This window comes from Ischnura elegans, chromosome 4, assembly GCF_921293095.1.
Source record: "Ischnura elegans chromosome 4, ioIscEleg1.1, whole genome shotgun sequence".
Classification (NCBI taxonomy): Eukaryota; Metazoa; Arthropoda; class Insecta; order Odonata; family Coenagrionidae; genus Ischnura; species Ischnura elegans.
The window spans coordinates 123,144,972-123,168,469 of record NC_060249.1 but is presented as its reverse complement, the minus strand read 5'-3'; positions in this window follow the sequence as shown (position 1 = coordinate 123,168,469).

Here is a 23,498-nt window from a genome sequence, read left to right as displayed (position 1 = left end):
GCAACAGGTTAGCAGTTTCTGATCGAAACTGCCGATCTGCAACTAATTGGAAACCATTTTTTAGGTCTAACAACTTAACGCTCAGGACATGAGAAAAAGGATAATTTGACCCTTCCAGTGTCTCTAAAAGTGCAACATTGGCTGAACAATGCTCAACTACAAAATTTGCCTGGCATTTCAAACCTGCAAGTTCATCTACAGTTAGGCACTTCAAATATCTGATAGAGGGGCTGTTGTCATTAGAGTCTTTAATTTCAAACTTGAAAAAATCAGCAAGGTAAGGGAGATATTCATCTATATATGCAACGGAACAATACCAAGCATTCCACCTAGTGGCAACTGGTGAGGGATACAGTTTTGGGGTAACATGTTTGTCTTCAAGAAACTTCAAATAATGATGTTTCCTTTTTCTGGTGTTAAGAAAAGCCATTTTAGCTTTCACAACACATTGATTCAGTTCAGGAAGTCCAATAGCCCACATATTTCCCACAAGATTGAGTTTATGTGCCCAGCACTGGACATGGATGAGTGTAGATGACGTTAGCACTTTCATAATGTCAGCACATTTTGTCATGTATGGGGCAGAGTCTGTTGTAAATGAAAGTACATTTTGATAGTCCACACCATATTTTCCTAATGTCTCCACCAAGACTCGAGAACACACTGTGGCGGTGGCACTCTGGAGCACTACAAGCAGCAACGAAAAGCTTGCTGCCTTCTTCAAGCAAAAGCACTTTAAATAAGACTACAAATACACACTGACCCTTTCTGTCAGTGGTTTCATCACATAAAATCACTATCTTTCTCCCTTTAACCACTTCAAGATTTACTTCTTCCTCCACTCCAATGTTTTTTAAATAAACATCCCTCAAAGTTTTAGAATGAGGAAGACTACCTGCCCCTGGAATATATTTTTCCATCCACTCACTAACAGCTGGGTGATCAACTTTAAACAAAGTTATATTAGCTTTCACAAATGCCCTCACCGTGTCTTTTGTGAATTGTTCTTTTTCTTGCCTTGCCCGTTTGCTCGCATCCAATGTTTCAGAAATCGAAGTCTGCCGTTTTGATCCTCCCTCAGACATCACCCTCTCCTTATTTGTTTCATGAGAAGCTCTGGCGTTGACATGCTTCTCACGTGTGTCTTTCCGGCTCCAGTCCACAATGACATTGCAAAAATTGCACATCATAATTTTTTTGCTTTATCAAACACATAAAATCCTTCTTTCTCATACTCTCGCACTCTCTGAAGCACTGTCACAACTTTAGGCATTATCAACCTCCAAGTATTTCTGAATATCCAATTACTCAGTCTTTCTGCCTTTCCTTATTTCCACAATACGAATACCATGAAGTGGGTCCTCTCACCAGCTCCACGTCACTGTTTTCTGTCGATGTTCAACTAGTGATACAATTCAAAAATGCTCCAAATGCAATACAGCTACAATGTAGTTACCAACGTGACTTTGTGTTGATAAGTCTGGCGATTTTGAAAGCGAAAAACAGCGCGCGGCGATAGACACCGGCATTCACCGGTGAGACGGAAAGCCCACTACGCGTCATTCACAAGGGAGACGGCTTGCCCGCTACGCATTGGCAAAAACCCTAACCTCACGGAGTACAGACAGAGAAAGAGGCATAAATTGGTAAATGAAATCCTTTAAGGGACTTCTGAACATCACATTCCGACACTACGTTTATTGTCCACTGCCGCAAGAGAAAGTGCGAGGAAGCGCTGCTTTTCCGATTAGTTTGCCGTGAGTTCGCTTCAGCTCAACTCGCGCTAACGAATTTTTAAAAAGCGTTGTCTGGAATGGTGACCTTCGTTGATGTTCTGATATTTAGGAACTCGTAATCAGCAAGTAATATTATAATATCACTTTATCGTTCCTCGAATTGTTCTACGTTTTTTAATTCATCTTTTCAGTACAGTGAGGGAATTTCTCTGAGTGCGAGATGAATTGTCCAGAGGTTTACCAGATACTTATGGTCTCAGTTTAAAAAATGAAAATCTATGCTTCAAAATAATTAACGCGATCGATTTCCGGCTTGTTGATAACTACAAAACATTTTGTGTTGATGGGCATCTTCCATACGCCGCATTCGACGAAATTTCGCGAATTATTAATGATTTCGCGAAATAGTATGGATTTCGCGAAAACGAAATGCTTAATATTCCACTTTTTTTAAGCGGTAATGCATCTTCGAGTGATAGCTCGGTTTTTTTAATCATCTGACGGAAATTTCGCGATTTCGTCAAAAACGAAAATAGCCTACCTCTAGTAATCAGGCTCTGGGGGAGGGCGGTGAGTCGTCAAAACGAATTAACTGCATGAGGACAAACAATCAACACATTCTTGGGTGAATAGTCGGAGGACGAATTGTCAGACGAAACGATTTCATTATCCGAGTCGTCGAAATATTCGAGCGATTTATCTGGTTTTTTGAAGTTGAATTTTTTCTTATAGTCTTGGGCACCTAAACAAGGCATTTCTTGGGCACCTAAACATGGCTTGGCATGCCCTTGTGAAAGACGGAAAAAGATATTAAGCGTAGGAATGTGGACTTACGGTCAGACGAACCCCCATGACTTTTAAGAGGACGCATTTCCCGCAACATGAGTAGCATTTCATTAAATGTTATTCGTTATATTAAAGTGGCAAGTCAAATCCATGAAGTGATATGAATTTGTATTTTTCGGGGTACATCATGCAAAGATGGCGATTTATTTTCCCTACCATTTCTTAGAATTTGTTCTTTATATATGATCACAGTCAACCTAGTAAACTAAAACTTATTAACTCACCTTTTCTTCCATAAGGTGATATTCACTTAGGTGAGTAGCCCTAAATGAGATGAAAAATATCGCGCACTGTGTAGATTCGGTTTTAACCTAATTAAATAACCACTCTTAAAGGAGAATACTTTAGCAACCCCTGAACATGTATGATTAGTATCAAAATGGTTAGTGAATTTTTCCTACTTTCTACTGTAATGTCTGTCGTAGTCATCGGTATTATGTAATTAGTACTTACAGTAACACCCCATTTTTAGGGCGGGAACATTTGTTCTGCTGGTCTCCTGTAGTTTACGTAACCTGTAGTGCAACGTTTTTTTAATACCGCCTTTGAACCTTCATGCTCCTTGGCTTATAATTTAGCGCTTGATTCTTTTTGCGTCTGCTCTCCTTCAGTTACTTTTTCAAAGTATTGTTACCTCAGTGGTGGCAACCAAGAGTCGTCAATTGTTTAACCCTTGTTAGAAAAATAATAATAGTAATTTATTACGCCTACATTTTGTTATTACATCTTTGTACAAAAAGCAAGAGAAGGAGCTTTAGGTGGTCTCCAAGGTCATAGGACCAGAATTGAGCCACCATCAAATAACAAAATGTATGCCAATAAACATAAAATGCAGTATGTAATACATGAGTGTTTTCGATAAATAACATCAAAATAAATTTTCAACTATTTCTTGAGAGAAGAGCCAGTCTTTAGCAAGTCTCAGCATTACATGCAAGGTTTAATTTTTTTTATTCTAGCAGGCAGTATCTTTGGCCCAAATATAGGAAACATCGTTTATATAAAGTTAACCTGGGTCTGTTTGCTACTATAAATGACTCAGTCATTAAATTATATTTGTCGCATCCACTCGGCGTATTTCCACTTCTGACAAAATAAATAATTTAATCACTTTGAATAAATACAAATGCCTTAGTGGCAACAAATTTAGGGCCTCAAACAACGGGAATGAGTGCTCATAGTAACGTTTTCACAATATTACCCTAATTATTTTTTTTTGCAAAACGAGTGCACACTTAAATGTGCTCATGTATTCACTGCCCCAGCAGATTATACCATAAGAAATTATTCAGAGTCCTCCACGACTCCCTCTATTGTTCCAATACCGCATTTCTTAGTGATGCTCTTAGGTCCTCGTAGGGAACCAGCGTTGAGGCAAACTCTTCGTCACTCGGAGCTTACTTGGACATAGCATCTGCTTTCTCATTCCCGGCTATCCCCTCATTTCCCGGTACCCACATAAAACGGATATTAAAACTCTTTCTCGTAAGGGTCAGCAGCAGGGAGTGTATTTCTTGTATGATCGGGTGCACGGGTGAGAAGCTAGAGATGGCTTGTAGCGAGCTCAGGGAGTCAGTGCATATGACGAAGGAGCCACCGTCGTCACCTAGGGCTTCTAGAGCTGTCCTTATAGCATAAAGCTCCGCCGTGTAAACACTACACATCGGGTGTAGCTTCGCTCTGATGTTCCCGTGGAGAGGAGAGAACACTGCACGTGCACAAGCAGAGTTATCTTTCGAACCGTCAGTGTAAACGGGGGTAGGTTTGGGGTGATTCCATCGAAACAGCAAACAGACGCTGGTACTCCGAGGGAGTTGTGGAAGACTTCAGTCGAGATCGTAGAAGAATATTCACCACCGGAGTGGGAGTGTTCCGAGAAAGAAACGGGATACACTTCGGGAAGCATATTTTGCAGGGAATTTTGATCCATGGTCCTTTCACTTTCATCAAGCCAGTAATTACTCCACAATTCATATAGTCCATTCAGGTTAGGGCTACACATTATTTCATGAGTGGGATCAGGTTCTTCATGTATTTGACTCTTTATAACCCCTTTTGAAGACAGATAAGTGTATCTAGCCATCAAGAACAGCTTAACCTTCCCTCTCAATCCTCCCTTATGGTTTAACCAATTGCAAACGCCGTTTTTAGGATTCGCTACCACCAAAGAATAATGATATTGATCACTTTTAATTTTGGTCATATAACCCCTATAATGTTTAGTGACGCTGTAATTAACTTTCACCTCTATAAACTTCCTGTCTTTACGGTCAATGATGTCCCAAGCGTTTGTTGGATTTTGTATTTCCCATTAACGGGTTTAGAGTCACTGTAACGATTCGGGTGTTGGATGTTTCTCTATGACGACAAACCTATATAAACCACATTCCATTTTATCAGAGGCTGTTAAGCTACTTTCTGTGGAAGCAGATGAAGAAGTGCTTGTGGAGGGAAGTGAAAGATCATTTCTGTGTGCAGTAGCCAGACTCAACTTTGCGCTCTTCAATATTCTGAACGCATCTCAAATCGTGGAGAATTTAACCTCGGGCATCGTGGAAGCTGCAACTGTAAGCGTTCCGCGTTCACGTGGTTCGGGAAAGTGCCCCGGGTCCTATCGTTGAACGACGAATGTACAAGAGTATTAAGCTTCGCAAGAAGGTACTTCGAATCTTTATTAAATACCCCATAGCGACAAATTTGTCCTCTTTCCGTCGTCTGCAAAAGCTCGATGTGTGGTAAAAGAGGCCAAGAGGCTCTCCTGGATGGAATTTATAACCATTATTAACCACAGAACACCCCTTTCACTGGTTTGGCGCAAGGTGAAATCAATTTCAGCTTCAGGACGACTCAGCAATGTGTCCTACTTGGAAACTTACGGCAATCTCTTAACAGCAGCGCCCGCCATTGATGAAGATTTTGGTCAGGTCCTCGACAAAGTTAGCGGCGACAGTGATTTTGATGCCTTCTTTCGTAACATTAAAACACGGCACGATTACAGGCTGAAACAATACAGCGCATTCTTAAGTCGAAATGGCATCCGCAGAGGACGAAAAATGCCGAAGGGAGTGACAAAAGCAGCATATCTCTGAGCCCTTTTTGTCATTTTAATTTGCCAGTATCCTTTAGATAGGTCAATCACCGTAATATATCTCGCATTTGCTACTGTCTCTATCCTTTGATCAATGTTGGGAAGTTGATAATATTCTGTCCTAATATTTTTATTTAAGCGTCGGTAGTCTACGCAGGGTCTTGGATCTCGTCCTGGCGATTCTACCAAAATCATCGGGGAAGCATAATCTGATTCTGCTTCTTCCACTATACCTAGCTCCATCATTTTCCTCACTTGAGTTTGCCGGGGGGACGTCCGATATGGCCTTTGTCTCACCGGCTCACTGTTTTCTAGCACGATATCATGGACTACTACATCCGTCACCCCTGGTGTAGCGGAAAAAATATTACTAAATTCTTGCACCAGGTTTTTAAGTTTCCCCTTTTCCTCTTCCGTTAGGTGTTCAGGTATGTGAATATCTTCACTAAGGGATTTTTCTTCACCGGAAACTATAGCGGGTATTTCCATGCCGATCTCTTCTGGTTCATCCATCATTTTTCCATCGAGATAGTTAACTTGTTCCGCACGCTGATAATATTTCTTTAAGAGATTTATGTGGAATACCTGCATACGATCTCCGTTCTCTGGAATTTTTACAATATAATTTGTATCCGAAAGCTTTTTTTCGACTATCCCAGGTCCATTCCAGCACATTGCAAATTTATTTGTCTTAAGCGGTGCCAGTATTAATACTAGATCTCCTGGCTGGAAAGTTCGTTGGACTGCATGCTTGTCATACCAAGTCTTCCTTTTCGCTCCTGCCATTCCTTGTTGATCTATGGCCATCTTCATGCTATTGTGGATACGATTAATAATTCGCAAGACGTACTCCACTACCGGCGTTTGAGTCTCCGCTGTGTCACCCATTTTCCACTTTTCATATAATAAAATCAAAGGCGTTCGTAAGTTTCTTCCATGTACTATCTCAGCGGGAGAAAACCCTAAGCTTTCGTTTACCGATGTTCTGATGGCGAAAAGCATCGCAGGGATTGCCTTTTCCCATTGTGTCTTCTCAACACAACTATTGCACTGTATTCTTATTATCTTCTTCATGGTACGGTGTAACCTTTCTACTTAGACTGAGGGTGGTACACAGAACTATGAACCATATGTATCCCATGTCTCTGCAAGAATGCATTTGTTAATGCACTCACAAAATACGACCCGTTATCACACTGAATCTCTTTACGAAATCTAATTCGACTAAACAAGTCTAAAAAAGCATCAATGATCGTTATCGATGAAACCCTCTTGAGAAGTATGGCCTCGGGGTATCGGCTAGCCATACACATTACCGTAAAAATGTATCTATGTCCGTTTTCTGACTCCGGCCAAGGGCCACAAATATCTACGTTTATTTTAGAAAACACTTCTTCTATTACCGGTACTATCTTCATTGGACTCTTCTTCATATCCCCGCCGACGCGACCGGAGTTTAAGCCCCTTGTCGCATTGGCGGCGGTTTCTGGAACTATTTTTCCCGCGCGCTATGGTTACGAAATATTATCAACAAATCGTAAGTTTAATAAATTTTATTTGTTGTTACATGAAAAATTATTAAGTGAAATGAAATTTAACAGAAAAATAGTACTTAATTGGACATTGTACGATTGTCGTCATCCACTTCATTGTCTTTGACCCAAGGGGTGTAAACTTTTATAACATCGTTTTTGAAAGCTTCAAAGGCGTCAGGGCCCACGGAGTGATCGTGGTATTTTCGCCACATGTATTCGTAGAGGTACGAATCGAAATAGTTCGCTTTGTGAGGAGTATTCTTCAACGTCCTCTTGATAGCCGACCATGTAGCTTCAATGGTGTTTGTGTGTGCACCAGTTTCAGGATCTTTGAAATTCAAATTATGCTGGACAGTTAAATGCTGAAAACCTTCGTTTTTCAAACAATCATAAGCCTTCCAGCAATCCGATATAATTTCAGTCCCTGGCAATATCCATTTTTTGATGACTCTAAGTAATTCGTCAGTTGAGCGATTATTTACCACTTGAAAAAAACTTTTTGGTCCCTCTTTCAACACCTCCAAACACCATTTCACCCTTTACATACCTTCCTCTTCCATACTTCATTTTCCCAAATTTGCTTTCATCAATTTCCACAGTCATTCCCACTCCTCCAATTTGAACACTTTCCTCAATCAACACAGTCTCACACACTTCCCTACAAAAACTACACCAATCAGTCACTGTTTTGTCTGTTACGTTCAAAAATGCCATACTGTACTTCTGCATACATTGTCCTAACCATAAACTAGTAATTTTTAGAATTTGACAAATACTCAGATGACTCTTGGAGAACCAAGATCCCTTCCTAACAGACCGTGAACATTCATGCGGATTAACTGAAGTTTGACTTTTACACACCCATTCATACCCATCAGTCTTCTTAGGCCTCTTCGTTAACTTCATTTTTCTTTCACACTTTGGACATTCATAACTGGACGCAATCAAACCTTCATTCATACACCACTCCAACACATACTTTTGTCCATACACTGGCAGTAAAGCGAAATATCCGCAAGAGTATTTTACTTCTTTCACCAAACATTCGTCCAAATTCTTTTTAAAATCGACTTCGAATTGAGTCATGTTAGAATGTGTTTTGAAATGGTAAAATTGATAAAACGTAAGATTTGTTGATAATATTTCGTAACCATAGCTCGCGGGAAAAATAGTTCCAGAAACCGCCGCCAATGCGACAAGGGGCTTTAACTCCGGTTTACCCTCCCCACCTTTCCCAACTCTTTGACATAGATCACAGGTTCTCACATAATTCTCCACGTCTCTATAACAACCGGGCCAATAGAAATATCGTAGCAATTGCTCCTTGGTTTTTGAGACTCCCAAATGTGAAACTGTTCCCTCGTGACAGGTTGACAATAGATCTTGTCGATATTTCCTAGGCACCACAATCAATTATTTTTCCTCCTTCAACCTATCGTACTTTATCACTAATAGTAAGCCATCTCTTACCACGCAGTCTTCTCCTTTTGAAGTCTTAAGTCCTGCTTTTTCTCTTAATTTCTGAATATCCGGATCTTGTCTCATTTCTTTGCGAAACTCTTCTTCTTCATTCTCTTGTCTCGCTTTTGTAGCTCTGGTTGTAACGGCGTATAATATTTTTGGCTGAGGATCTTGCGTCCTCTGTCGCTCAATGAGCTCTGCAGTTTTGTTTCCTAAAATGTAGTACCCTCTATCTAAGGAACTTCTTACTACCGTAGCCTTAGAGAATACACGCCCAAAACCCCGCACGGGGGGAAGAGAGTAATCTCTTCCTTTGGGGAGCCGCGCCCCCACGGACCCGAGCCCACCGAGGAGACAAGCTCGTTAAAAAACCCCGTCGCTCGCTCGGATAGTGTCCAGACAGCATGTGACTCTGCTGTGCTGAGTAGCCGAAACATCTGGCGTCCAGAATCACCCACGTGTTTGCCGTGCGTGGAGACCCGTACATGGGGGAGAAAGGGATCCTGGTGGGTGAGTTCTCCGGCACCCAGCTGGGCGTCGGAAACCCGGTATGGGCCGGAGTTCAACACCCCACTTCGGCCCTGGATTCCCCGAAAAACGGGCGGCCGAGAAGAGCCCAGCTCGGTCAATCGGCTCCTGGCGGCTGGGGAGCTTGGCGGCTCCTTCCGAGCGTACGCCAGGACGGGTTAGTGCTGGAGATATGGGGGTCTCCGTAGGGCGGCCGAAGGCGTGTGGGTTTGGAGGGCCCCTGCGCTGGAGGTTCTAACCCGAAAGGGATCCCCTGTCAAAGGTTCCTATATCCCTTGGGTAGCCCTGACGTCCATTCCGGCTTGCGGGTGGCGTCCCAAATGTGTGGCTCCGTGGTGGGTGGGGAGCCCAGGGGATGAATTCTATATACTTGGATGGCTGAAGAAACTCTACCTCCAACCAAAAGATCCCGTCCAGACGACGGGAGACTTAAAGTTCACGGCGCTAGTCAGCGCTACCTTGTAATGAGGTGCCAGAAGGAAGGGGAGAACCTGAAAAAGGTGTCCCCCTTCCTTATTCGCAAAGTTTTATCGGGTTTGGTTCTCGGGGAGCTGAAATCAGCTAAAAAGCTTCGCGATGGCACACTGCTCATTGAAACTGAAAATAAAGCCCAGAGCGAAAAGTTACTTAATGTTAATAAGCTGCATGATATTCCCGTCAGGGTCGAGGTGCACTCCACCCTAAACACCTGTCGGGGAGTTATAAGCCACTTTGATCTGCTGTACGTTGAGATCGACGAGATCAAACGTGAGATGGCCTCCCAAGGAGTCTCTGATGCTCGTCGACTCACTACAAGGCGCAACGGAGAGAAAATCGACTCGACATCAGTCGTACTCACGTTCGCGCGTGACAAACTCCCTGACAGTGTTTTTATCGGATACGAATCGGTCCCAGTGCGACCATTCATACCGGCACCCCTGAGATGTTTCCAGTGCCAGCAGTTCGGTCATATGGCCACGAGGTGCCAAGGCAAAGCCACCTGCCCACGATGCGGCCTGGACAAGCATGAGGGTGAGTGCAATGGTGACCAGCGTTGCGTCAACTGCGAGGGTGCTCATCCCGTGTACTCCCGCAAATGCCCGAAGCTGATAGAAGAGCGGAAAATAATGGAGATCAAGACGGTAGAAAAGATCCCGTACTTTGAGGCGAGGAAAAAGTACAGAGCTCAAGTAGCTCCTACTTTTTCCAGATCTTTCGCCCAAATAGCTTCCGCTCCTATCGCCAAAATCACCATCTCGACTCAGACGGAAGAAAATTTGAACAAGAAGGCTGGAGAACAAAAATCGGCCGCGCCGGCTAAGGCCACAGATCCGGCAAACAAGGATAAAGTCGTGGGAACGAAATCTCCAAATAAGAAACCCAACAAAAACAACGCCGGGGCTACACAAACCAAACGCGGGAACTCTCAGTCCCCCGGCCCCTCTGATAAGGCTCCAAAGAGCCAAACCAATTTAATGGAGTTGGAATACCTATCCGATACGGATATTTTAAAAATTGAGAGCAAAGGGAAGAAGAGTCACGTCAAGCGCCTCAAGCGCCCTTCGTGACTCAACTGCTCCTTTTAGTTTTAATCCTCTTTTATATTTTAATCATGGCTTTTATCGTGCAGTGGAACTGCAACGGTTTTTATAAGCATAAGGAGGAACTTGAAATTTTAATAAGAGATTTTAACCCTTCCTGTATATGTTTGCAGGAAACGCGTTTTAAAGATACAGACAAGGGATATTTAAAACATTTTAACGCTTTTAGACTGGACGATACAAGTGGCCAACGAGCCCATGGTGGAGTTTCGGTTTTTGTACGGGAGGCTCTTTACACCTCCCGAATAAATCTTAACACACCGTTACAAGCGGTAGCGGTGACGGTGCACGCTCCCGAGGCGATAACGGTGTGCAACGTTTACCTGCCGGAGGGTGCACCCGTCACCCGTTTTAATCTAGAATCCCTTGTTCACCAGCTACCTCAGCCTTTTATTTTACTCGGAGATTTTAATGCTCACGATCGTCTATGGGGAAGCACCCCGGGACAGTGCAACCGCAGGGGACGTATTTTATCAAGTTTTATTAGTGATTTTAACCTATTTTTACTCAATAACGGCGAGAAAACCCGTTTTAACTCTTTTAGCGGCGATTTCTCCTCCATTGACTTGTGTATTTTATCTACTAGTTTGGTCAACAAAATTTCATTTCGCGTTCACGACGACCTTATTGGAAGCGACCATTTCCCTATTTTACTCTCCAAGGACCGAAATTTTAACCCTGATTTTATCAGACCGGGCAGCTGGGTTATCCAGAAAGCCGACTGGTATAGTTTTAAAGAAAATTTTAAGTATATATGTGATAAAAACCGCGATAGCGTCTCCAATGTCAAATGTTTAACGGCAGCTATCATCAACGCGGCGGACATAAGTGTTCCACGGTCTCGGGGCATTACGTCGAGGCCTGCCGTTCCATGGTGGAACGATGAATGCACCAAGGCTATCCGTCTTCGTAAGAAAGCGTTGAGAATTTTCAACAAGTATCCCACGGCCAATAACCTGTCCGCTTTCCGACGCCTAAGAGCGAAAGCCCGCCAAGTTGTGAAAGAGGCAAAGAAGAACTCTTGGATGAAATACGTCTCTAGTATTAATATTAGGACACCACTAGATCAGGTATGGCGTAAAGTGAAGCAAATTTCGGGTAGCCGTCAGCAATGTGGGGTCTCCTACTTGAAAGTCAACGGAACCACCATAACTTCACTCCCTATCATCGGCGACATCTTCGGCCAGCTACTCACCAAAACAAGCAGCGACGAAAGCTACGACCCATCTTTTCGCTCTTTCAAGAGGCGCCTAGAAGCCATCCCTATTTGTTTTAAGGAGACGTGCATGACGGCAGATTACAACGTTCCGTTTTCTATGTGGGAGTTGCGTTCTGCCATCCAGGAATCACATGATACCTCTCCAGGACCAGACGAAATCCACAATGCCTTCCTTCGTAACCTCCCGGAATCCGCGTTGCTGGAAGTCCTGCGAATCTATAATCAACTATGGGTGGCAGGCACTTTTCCTTCATCCTGGCGGGAGAGTGTCATCATCCCCATACCCAAGCATGGGAAAGATAGGACTGACTCAAATTCTTACCGTCCGATCTCACTCATCAGCTGCTTATGCAAGCTCATGGAGAGAATGGTTAATCAGAGGCTCATTTGGTGGTTGAAACGCCGAAACCTTCTCTGCAATATTCAAAGTGGATTTAGAAGGGGACGCTCCACCTTGGACCTCTTGGTGAGGATCGAAAATTATATCCAAGAAGCCTTCATCCTCCGCCAACACGTGGTTGGGGTATTCTTCGACATAGAGAAGGCCTACGATCGGGTTTGGCGCAGAAAAATCTTACGCACTCTGCATGATTGGGGTTTTAGGGGTAACTTACCAACTTTTATTCAAAATTTTTTAACAAACCGTATTTTTAAAGTAAGGACGGGGCAGTTCCTAACGCGTCCCTACCCTCTTGACAACGGAGTCCCCCAGGGGTCCGTCTTGAGCGTGACGCTTTTCGCTATTGCGATCAACGACGTAGCTAAATACATCCAGACGCCGATAATGGCCACTCTATTCGTTGATGACCTGGCGATATTCTGCAGGTCATCTAGAGTGGCCAACATATCGAGATTGATCCAAATCACGTTAAACAAATTAGACCAATGGACCCATAGTAGCGGTTTTAGATTTTCAACTGAGAAAACCAAATGCGTTCACTTCCACCGTGTCAGAGGCGTCCACCTTCCTCCTACACTTCGTCTTAGCGGAAGAAATCTCCCATTTGTGGAGTCAATCCGTTTTCTGGGGCTAACATTGGATCAAAGACTCAACTGGCGAGATCACATCAATAATCTTAAGGCAAGTTGTTCTAAGTCTATAAATATTTTAAAGTTTTTGAATCACATATCGTGGGGAGCAGACCGTACCACCCTACTCCTACTATATCGCACATTGGTGCGGTCTAGAATAGACTACGGCTCCTTTGTTTATGCATCTGCCCGCCCATCGTATCTACGAGCGTTAAATTCTTTGCACAACGCCGCGCTACGACTCTGCACTGGGGCCTTTCGAACCAGCCCAGTTCCAAGCATCCACTCTGACGCAGGAGAACCTCCCTTGTACTACCGTAGGACTTGGCTGCTTTGCAGTTACGTATCCAAAATTTTATCTATGACGAGTCACCCATGCTACGACATACTTTTTAAACCTCGGCTTTTTAATGTTTTTAATCGAAGGTCTAGGGCAACGAGACCTGTAAGTATTCGTTTTAATGATTTTATTCTCGGATGTGATTTTAAACTACCAGACGTATACCCTGTTGTGTACTCAACTTACGCACCTTGGTTGACTCCCACTCCTATGGTTAATACGTTTTTACTATCTCGGCCAAAATCCTCCACTACTCCCTTGGAATACCAACTTGAGCATTTTAAGTTTCGGTGGAACCACTCCAATTTAATCCCCATTTACACGGACGGATCGAAATGTAACTCTGCCTGTGCATGTGCAGCGTTCTCTCCTCTACATGGAGCCATTAAGGCGAAGCTGCATCCGCTGTGCAGCATTTATACGGCGGAACTCTTCGCAATTAAAATGGCTTTGGAAGCCTTGAGTGACGAAAATGGCTCGTTTGTCATATGCACCGACTCCCTTAGCTCCTTACAATCCATTTCTGGCTTCTTACCCATGCATCCAGTTGTTCAACACATTCATGCCACGCTGCTGACTCTCATGAACAAGGGAATAAGTGTTTGCTTTCTTTGGGTTCCGGGACATGCGGGGATACGTGGAAACGAAAAAGCAGATTTGTTGGCCAAGGAAGCTCTTACTAACGAAGAGATTAAATCAACGCTAGTTCCGTACGAAGACCTAAGAGGGTCACTAAAAAATGTTGTACTTGAACAGTGGAGGGAGTCGTGGAGGACTTTGAATAACAATAAACTGCGAGGCATCAAACATACAACGTCAGCTTGGCCTTCCTCTACCAGGATCAATCGAAGGGAGGAAGTAGTTATCACTCGTTTGAGGATAGGGCACTGCCCTCTGACTCATGCCTTTCTTTTTACCGAAGAGAAGCAAGCTCCTCAATGTGACGAGTGTAGGTGCCCTTTAAGCATCCGACATATCTTGACAGAGTGCGACAAATACCGTGATGCGCGGACACGGTTCAATCTGGATGGGGACCTAGAATCTATTCTAGAAGACCACCCCACCAATCTAAGTAGTACAATTTTGTTTCTCAAGGAAATAGGTCTTTTCAACAAAATTTAAAAGCCTCCCTCTATTTCATGTTAAAAATTGCGTAGTAAATATCCATTTATAATGAGTGTTGAATCAAACGATTGAGTAGTGGTGCAAAATGACCTTGCCGTCGACGCACCCTTTATCTCAATTCTACTACTACTCTACGCCCAAAATCTCCCTCAACTTCTACTTCCGCCACAAGTTAACATACCGATTCCTCTTGCAACGGTGCCCTCACTCTAACGTATTCTCCAGTGTACATTTCAGGCTTTACATATGTACTTGCGACAATATCTATGGATGCGCCAGTATCACGTAAAATATTTAGACCACGCCCATTGAAATATATCCATTGGACATATAAGGGAAAAGTCCGCTTGAAGTATCTTCCCTTTTGACGGTGTCAATATTCTCAACACGGCACATATCCTCTGTCGATTCATCGTGATCAATCAAAAATTAAACAACTTCTGCGAATGTCACACAATGGCGGCATATGCTTCTGCTTGCAGACGTTTTTCCTCCGCTTCTCTTTCCCGGTAAGCTTCCAGCATATTCTGAACCAAGACCTCGTCATATTCAGCCGATTCCGCAATCTTCTTTTTTAAGTGGATGATTTTATCTGCAGTGTTCACCGTAGCCCCTTATTCTTCAGCCAAATATCTTAATACTTCCTTCTTAGCTTTCCCTAAGAATGCCATTTTAAATTTTTACCTCCTAAAAAAAAACCTTTGCCACCGAATTACCGACACAAAACCCGGCACTCACCTTTCTCGTTGGCCGCAATATTCCGCAGAAGAGTGGCTCGCCACGATGATTCCGGAAGCCGCTACCCGTCCGATCTTGGGAACACGCCAAATCTGCGTCCGTCCGTTTCTGTAGTCCACCGTTTCGGTACTCCGCCAGTTGTAGATCTCAGCGATTCTGGATCCCGCCGCTGCCACCAAAAATTCCAACCTCTGTGATGGCGCAACCCTTTTTTTTATATCTCTAACAATGAAAGACCATTATACTCTCTGGAGCTTTATTCTCTCTGCAGCCTCCAATATGGCTCTCTTCATAACAACAATGTAATGTTTATGCTCTTGGAGTATAGGTCATGATAAATTAAACTCACATTTGGCCAACGTTTCGGAGATTTATTCTCCTTCCTCAGGGCTCTGTGATAGAAAAGTTTCGTTAAGTTCATCTCTTCATAACAATCAATTATTTACACTCCGATCACCATAGCGCCCTCAACCCCCAAAACAGCAATATAAACATAAACATAAATACAAACAAAAATACAATTGAAAAAATAAATGCATAAAACTCAAAAAACACTAGGATCATCATCCAACATCAAGGACGCGACGTTACGCAATATTGCATCTTTTTTGTTATTATTTTATAAATAACGGTTCTCTTTAACGTGGTCCCTACCTCAATACTGAGTAATACTAGTCAAAGTTGAACTTTAAATTTATAATGGAGATAAACGGAGTGCTATATGATCCACAGGACGAACCCATAGGCATAGCAGTCGCTAGATTACCGAAACGTTACATAAGGGATGCTCAAAATCCCTTCGATTGGTATCACGAAGGGGAGTTTAAACAACGGAAGAGATTTACCAAACATTCTGTCACCCATGGTATACTTCCCCTTGATGAGAGACCTCTTAACAAGCCAAATAAGAGAGGTCTTCCTATTTCCCCGCCGCTGCAACTACTCACATGTTTGAGATTTTATGCGACTGGCAGTTTCCAGGTAAATGATTTATTATTTCTCTCCATCAATATAGTTTGTTACGACCGGCTCATATCTATCTGTTGAACTTTCACTTGGTCAGAATAGATTCTTGGAAAAGCAAAATGCTAGCAATAACTCTGTTTCTACATCTTTTACTTGATGTTCTTCTTTTGGAGTGTAATCCTTTTATCAACAGTTATACTTATTTGTTTATTTGTTTGGTGAAATCATCTTAAGTTTTTATAATTTCAGAAAGTATTAGGAGATACAATAAAAATTTCCCAACCTACAGTTTCAAGGATTATATTCAGAATTTACTCACTACTGGCGTCGCAAATGCGGGGTACAATTAAAATGCCAAGTAGCATTGAGCATAAGTTTACCACTAGGCAGGCATTTCAAGAAATGGGAAAAGGTAGAGGTGACGTTGGCCTGCCTGGAATTGATGGTGCAATAGATTGTGCGCATATCAGGTTGTCAAATGTACGTCTCAACAATGTTCACAGAACGAAATAGGAAAGGATTTTTTTCTCTAAATGTACAGGTTTGAAAAGTTCCAATATTCCTTTAAGGAGTTGATCATACTTTACTTTGTAACAAGCTATTTGAACTAGAGTTAGCAGTAGGAAACTTGGTTGATCATTAGGAATTTATTTACAATGAATTACAGTTCCATCAAAACTATCTTCATTCAAGCAATATGAATTTTAATGGCCTTAATGCTTGTGTATGGTGTAACAAGGAATATACATAACATTACCATCATTTCATTTAGGCAGTTGTAGGCCCTTCGTTGGAGTTTTATGACATTGCTCCTGAATGGCCTGGCAGTCAGCATGACAGCAGAATTTTTCAAAATTCAAGACTCCACATGCGATATGTTGAAGGTTACCTTGATGGTTGCCTGATTGGAGATGCTGGTTATCCCTGCCTACCTTTTTTACTTGCTCCCCTTGCCATCCCAGACACTGAGGCAAAGCTAAGGTACTTATTTGAGCTAATGGTAAAATCTCTAATTATCTTCAGGTCATACTACCAGCCTGTGATCATTCATTTAGTTGAAGTTGCCTTGTTAATAAAATTATTTATTAGACCCACAATCACTTAAATGCCAAATTTGAAAAACGTGCTTTTAATACTTATCATATTTCTGTAATTAGAGAAACCCACAAGGAAGTACTCCCTCTGTTATTTGAATTATGACATTATTATTGAGCTTAAGTTACTGGGGAAGGTTCTACCGCAAAGTGTATTCTTCATTTAATACTAATTTTTTGCAACTCTGTTTTTTTAATTATAGAATCAATGGTGGTTTATTGTTCAATTAAGTTCCTTTAGGGATTTGGTTCTCAACCTACCTTGTGTCATGAGACTTAAATAATTTTTTGCTGCCAACTTCTCCAAATGTAAAGAGCATAAAATTGTATTCATTGCTTTCGTAATTTTAAATATTTTTGCGATGGCCTCCAGCAACCCTTGTGAAAGGGTCAGTCAACAGCCCAAGTAGTAAAAACGGAGAGGTTGAGAACCTATACATTAAAGGAAGACCTCAAAATTGAATGTATAGTGGCGGAAAAAATTAACGCAAAACTCGTTGATGCCTGATAGCGGCCACTTCAGGAACTACTTGTCTTCCAAAATATTGCCCTCGTAATGCTCTCATTCAACCGGGAGTTTTAAGAGCAATATATCCCTTATACCGGGGAAATAAATATGCCCGTCGCATTATGACAAGGCGCAAAAGGTCCAGCTACGAATTCTTCGCCATATACTCCGAAGAGTGCTTCGCCCTCGACTCACCTAGCATGGAATCTACTCTCGTCGGGACATAGTGGACACAGCCGACATATTGGGCATTGAGACTGCCTTAGAACCCAATCGTTCCGATGGTGTAGTGGGTAAAGTATCATGTTACGAATCAGAGGTTCCACGGATCAAGTCCCAGTGACGGATGACTTGATGTTGCACACACACACACACACACTTTAAACATTTTTCTGACCTTAAAACTTCGCAATACCTATCACGATGTCCATAGGATGTTGCATGGCTATTTAATTCTTACGCGATTATTTATTTGTTGGCATTCAACTGCTAAATTGCATAACGATTTGGTCAGTTGACTGTGGAGTGAATTTTGACTACAATTTCCGCGTCGTCCAAAACCAGCTTCAAGGCCCCTAACAAGCATTAGCTGTATATGAAACTCGCTGCGCTCCGCGCGCTCGTTAAGGGGCTCCGCCCCTTAAAAACCCCGGTTCCGGCTTCGCCGTCTACATTTGTGGTCGTTCGAAGAATTTTAATTCGAATAATCTCACCTCGGCTAGGGGCCGGCTTCGCCGCCCAGGGGGTAGGGAAGCGCCCTACTCATTCCTCGGAACGGCTTCGCCGTTCGTCGTTATGGGGCGGCTTCGCCGCCCAGGGGTTCAGTATGCCCCCCCGGGGCTGCCCCGCTTAATACTCGGAACGGCCTCGCCGTTCCTCGTCTGGGGTCGGCATAGCCGCCCAGAGGGCGAGGGCATTTCGGAACTTTTTCTCCGTTATTCGTTTAAGGGGCGGTTTAGCCGCCCAGGGGTGGATGGAGCCCACAGCGCCTGCGCCGCTTGAACATCGGGGCAGCTTCGCCCCCCGGGGGTTACTGAAGCTCCCGCTCGCCTACGCCAGTTACTCTTCGGAACATCTTCGCCGCCTTGGGGATGAAGAGCCTCCAGCGGCTACTCCGCTAAGTCCTCATAAATGGTCTCCTCCACCGAGAGGGGTGCTCAGGGGGATTCGGGGTTTCAATGTGTTATACATGCGGTCACCAATCTTCCACAGTGATTATGCAGCGATGATTGTAAAGTGTAGTGCAATGCGGCGTAATAAGTTCGACAAGTACGCATAAAAGAAGACTTAATGGGAAATATTTCATTTTTGCGGGGGATTCCAACGGAATACCGGGGGTTTTATACTTGTGTTAAACCAGTGGTCACAAATCGTTCTCATAAATTGCGTGCTGATAAGTCCTAGGGGTCCGAAATAGAGGCGGAATTCTGACGATTCTTTTACCCGGAGAGGCAATTTATTAGAAATGTTTTGGGAGGTTTCACGGGGTTATCGGGGGTTTCAATTAGTAGTAGTGGCACCGGCTAAATTGTGACGAAAACTACTCGGAAAGGCAAATTAAAATTTTTTTTTTGGCGAAGTTCCAAGATGTGATCGGGGGTTTTCTGGTATTTTTTTTCGTATGGTTTACGGTGGCCCGCCTTCACGAAAAATTCTGGATCTAGAGCTCAGAGGGGACGGGTAGTTCGGCGTAATGTTTGCGAGAAGTTCCCAAATAGGTGACTTAGGCCCGTATCGTCAGTCGCTTCTTTAGCCATCCTTCATCTTCCTCGGCTCCTAAAGGATAGATTTCAGTTCGAGAGACGTCCGAAGGTCTTCTTCAGCGCACTTTGCTGGTGAAGGACTCCTCGCCAGCGTAGGTTGGTCTGACCCAACCTTCACATCCACTTCACAACCATTTCATCACTTTAAAGATTTTTAAACAGCCTTACATAAAAGATAGGTTGGTAGAAATGATTTTGTTTTTATTATTTGTGATGGCGATAACGTTTTAATTTTGTTTACGTTCATTTTTCTGTTTATTTCTGCTTTACATTGCAATGTTATCCGTAAGCCGGTGCATCAAAGGCAATGATTGAACAGCGTATTATCATGGATATTAAAGCTGTAAGGAGATGTTTGTGTATTTCGACACATAAAAACCTTAATTAGAGGTATTCCTGAGGCATAATCATTCGCGATCATGTTGAATGACATGTGATAAAAGTCGTCATACTAGACTCAATCCATCACCCAGCACGTTAAAATCGTCTCTACATCGATGTAAAAAGCCTACAAATAAAGTTTTCTTGCGCATCTGCACTAGAAATGGATATGGAGTAACTACGTAATGCAATTGTGTGCATCAAGTATTCTTCTTAAGCTAAGAAAGGGAAAGTTTAGTCACATCTTATTCACATTTCAACGCAAAGGTTGATTATTTACATTAATAAAATACTATTGCCTTTGTGTATGGAGATATTACAGGATCCGATTTAGCCCAGTGGTTAGCGCCCGTCGCTACCAAGCGGAGGGCCCACGTTCGATTATGCATTGAATTTGGTGAATTTTTTTTTTGCTTTTTTTTGCATTTCTTTAGCATAAACTTACGTTAAACTATTAATTTTATGATTTTAAATCAGGATAGTGTTTTCTGGATTGAAAATCTTTCACGCGCACTGTGCACGCTACGTCGGTTTTATTATCTTTTGCTTTTGATAGTTTATATCGAACTGCTGTGGCCATTTCGGTATCAATTACCAAACCAGTTTGATATAATTTATCAAACTGGTTTGGTAATTGTTACTAAATTTTTCAATGTGCCATATGACGACCGAAAAGTGTGATAAATTTCATCAGAATTCGATAGTTCTAACTAAACCTTTTTTCCGCGTACGATTACTTATCTCGGCAATACTTGAGGAATTGCCAAAATCAAGTGGAATTTTATTCGGAAAGGGAATGATGGCTTTAAAATAAAACAACACGTTGGCAAACAACTTTTTGCATTATATTACCTACACCCCAGGAATTATTTAATCATCATGTTGGCTTACGTTAATGCTGGATTGTTTAGGTGTACGTTTCGACTACTAAAGACTATAGTTGATATTTACTAATCATCTAACTGAGGAAACTTGTTGCTTTTTTCCCACTCTTCGGTCTGTTGTATATTTGATGTATGAATTATCTATGAATTTTCGGTGAATTTAATTTCTGATTCCAATGCAAACTGTCACTGCGTCCGTTTTCTTATTTTCTTGAATGTCCCTATGTTTGATTACCAAATTAAACAGAAAAACTCTTTCCGCGTTACCCATTTGCTCCATTTCGGCATATTTTGTGGCCCATGTGACGCTAGGTGAGTTATGTTTTGTCTTTGTTTGACTGGATGAACGGATCTCAGAACCGGACATTCCATGAGCGACGAAAATGATCCAAAAGACCAGCTTAAGTCGGAAGATAAAGAAGAGCTTCACTGAGGATCGTCTCTCGAACGTAATCGCGTCCTTCGCGAAGGAGGCCGCCGAAGGAATCCTAAGTGAAGACGAGATCTGAAGGAGCGACTGACGATATGGGCCTTAATGGCACATTTTACATTTCGGGGGGTTTCAGGGAATACCGGGGGTTTATATGTGTGTACTCCTGGCGGTCACCATCCGTTCACATAAATTCCGTGGGGATGAGTCGTTTGGGTAAGAACCAGCGGTGGAATAGTCACGAAAAGTACCCAAAATGGTAGAATTGTATGCTAAATTTTTTTTTGGGGTGTGAATGTGGGTTAACCGGGGGTTTATAGGTTTTTACAGCCAGGGGTTATCAATCGTCCACATCAATTCCGTAGCGAAAAGTGGTAAGGCTTGGAAATGTGGCGGAATTGTGACGAAAAGTACCGGAAAAGGCTACTAATATGCAAATTGTAATTTTTTAGGAATTTTTAGGGGATTTAAAAATGACTATGTTACATGGTAACATCTATTTACTATCATATCTAAGAGAAGTTGCCCCTATGACATACATATTTCGAGAGTAAAACAATAAAAAGTAAATCTCTCCCCGGAAAAAATTATTAGTGCCCGCCATTTTTTTTTCGCGGTTATATCGATCAATTCATTTATTAAATATTTATGATTTCAGAAAGATGATGCATAGATGTATGTAACTACAAAGTTTGAAAGAAATCGGTGAGGTATAAATTGACAAAATGCTATGTTAATCATTTGGAAATCGTAATTTTCGGTGATTTTCGGAATATTTTAATTTTTTTCTGAGTAACCAAGGACGACGAAAGAAAATTGTTACCTACATTTCGTAGATGATGTTGTGAAAATATATAATAATCATTTTCGTTGTCCAACTCACAGAATTAGGCCGATGGCAGTGGAAAATATTAAACATTTTCCGAGAAATAGATTTTTGGACGCCATTTTGAAAGCGTTTAACTTAGACATCAACTTCAAAAATTACATTAGTAGGTGGCAACATTTATTGGCTTTCATAATATACAACAACGGTCCGTATGACGGCAATTTATCGCCTGTACAACGATAAATAGTAAACGAACTCCCGGGAAAAAATGGGAAGTGTCCACCATTTTTAATTTTTTGTTGGTTTATCGAAGGCAATATTGTAAAAACGTTTACTTTTTCTGAAACAAAATGCATAGTTTTATGTAAATACTAAGTCTGAACGAAATCAGTCGTGTAAAACTGGACGAAATCTTGTGTTAATCTTTTGGAAATGGTACTTTTTGGTGATTTTTGGTAAATTTTAATTTGTTTCTGAGTAACCAAGGACGACGAAAGAAAATTGTTACCTACATTTCGTAGACTATGTTATGAGCATATATAATAATCATTTTCAATATCCTACACCTATTATTACGACGAGGGGACCGGAACTTATGAAATATTTTTTGAAAAACCAATTTTCGGACGCCATTTTAGCAGCATAATGCTTAACTATAAAATAAAAGCATTACATAATTACGTGCCCAAGTTTATCAGCTTTCAAAAAATGCATTGACAATCCGTGTGGCACGCACGGTTTGCACGCAGTAAAATAAAAACCGAAATACGGTCCCCGGAAAAAGCGCGATTTCGGCCATTTTGTCGTCCTTGCGACGACACGTGGCGGAAACTTCCTGTTTTCGGATTTTTCCTCCGGATCATTTCGGGTTCCCCGCACGCCAGCCAAATTTCAGCTCTCCAGCACTTCTGGAAGTGGTCGGGAATTTGTATCCATCAGTCAGTCAGTCACCACAAGGGCTGTATATAGATAGGATGTGTCACGGTCTACTACTCTTCCCACATTTCAAGGGAAAATTCCTCGGAAGTTCTGCAGAGCTGAGCTTTTGAATTTCGCTTGGGAATATTCTTCGATATTGGCAGAAAACCCGTAGTACGGATTTTTCCGAATTCTATCATTTATTGATTTATAAATTGTTATCTCATTTCCCGTGATGGCCTGAGTAACTCCCCTTGGGAATTCAGGAAGTCTCTGGAGTGCATCCATCTCAGTAGAACGGACTATGTCCTGTCCATTTAGCTCGTTCCATGTTGTACGGTGTGAGTCCTGTCCATTTAGCTCGTTCCACCAGTTGTTTTGCTCTTAGAGAATAATCAACAACTCATTCCAATATCTTATCAAATATGTTTTTAGCGTTTCATTCATTGATGTACCGTCCATACTCCTTGAAAATCATGCCGATAATTTGTTCGTCA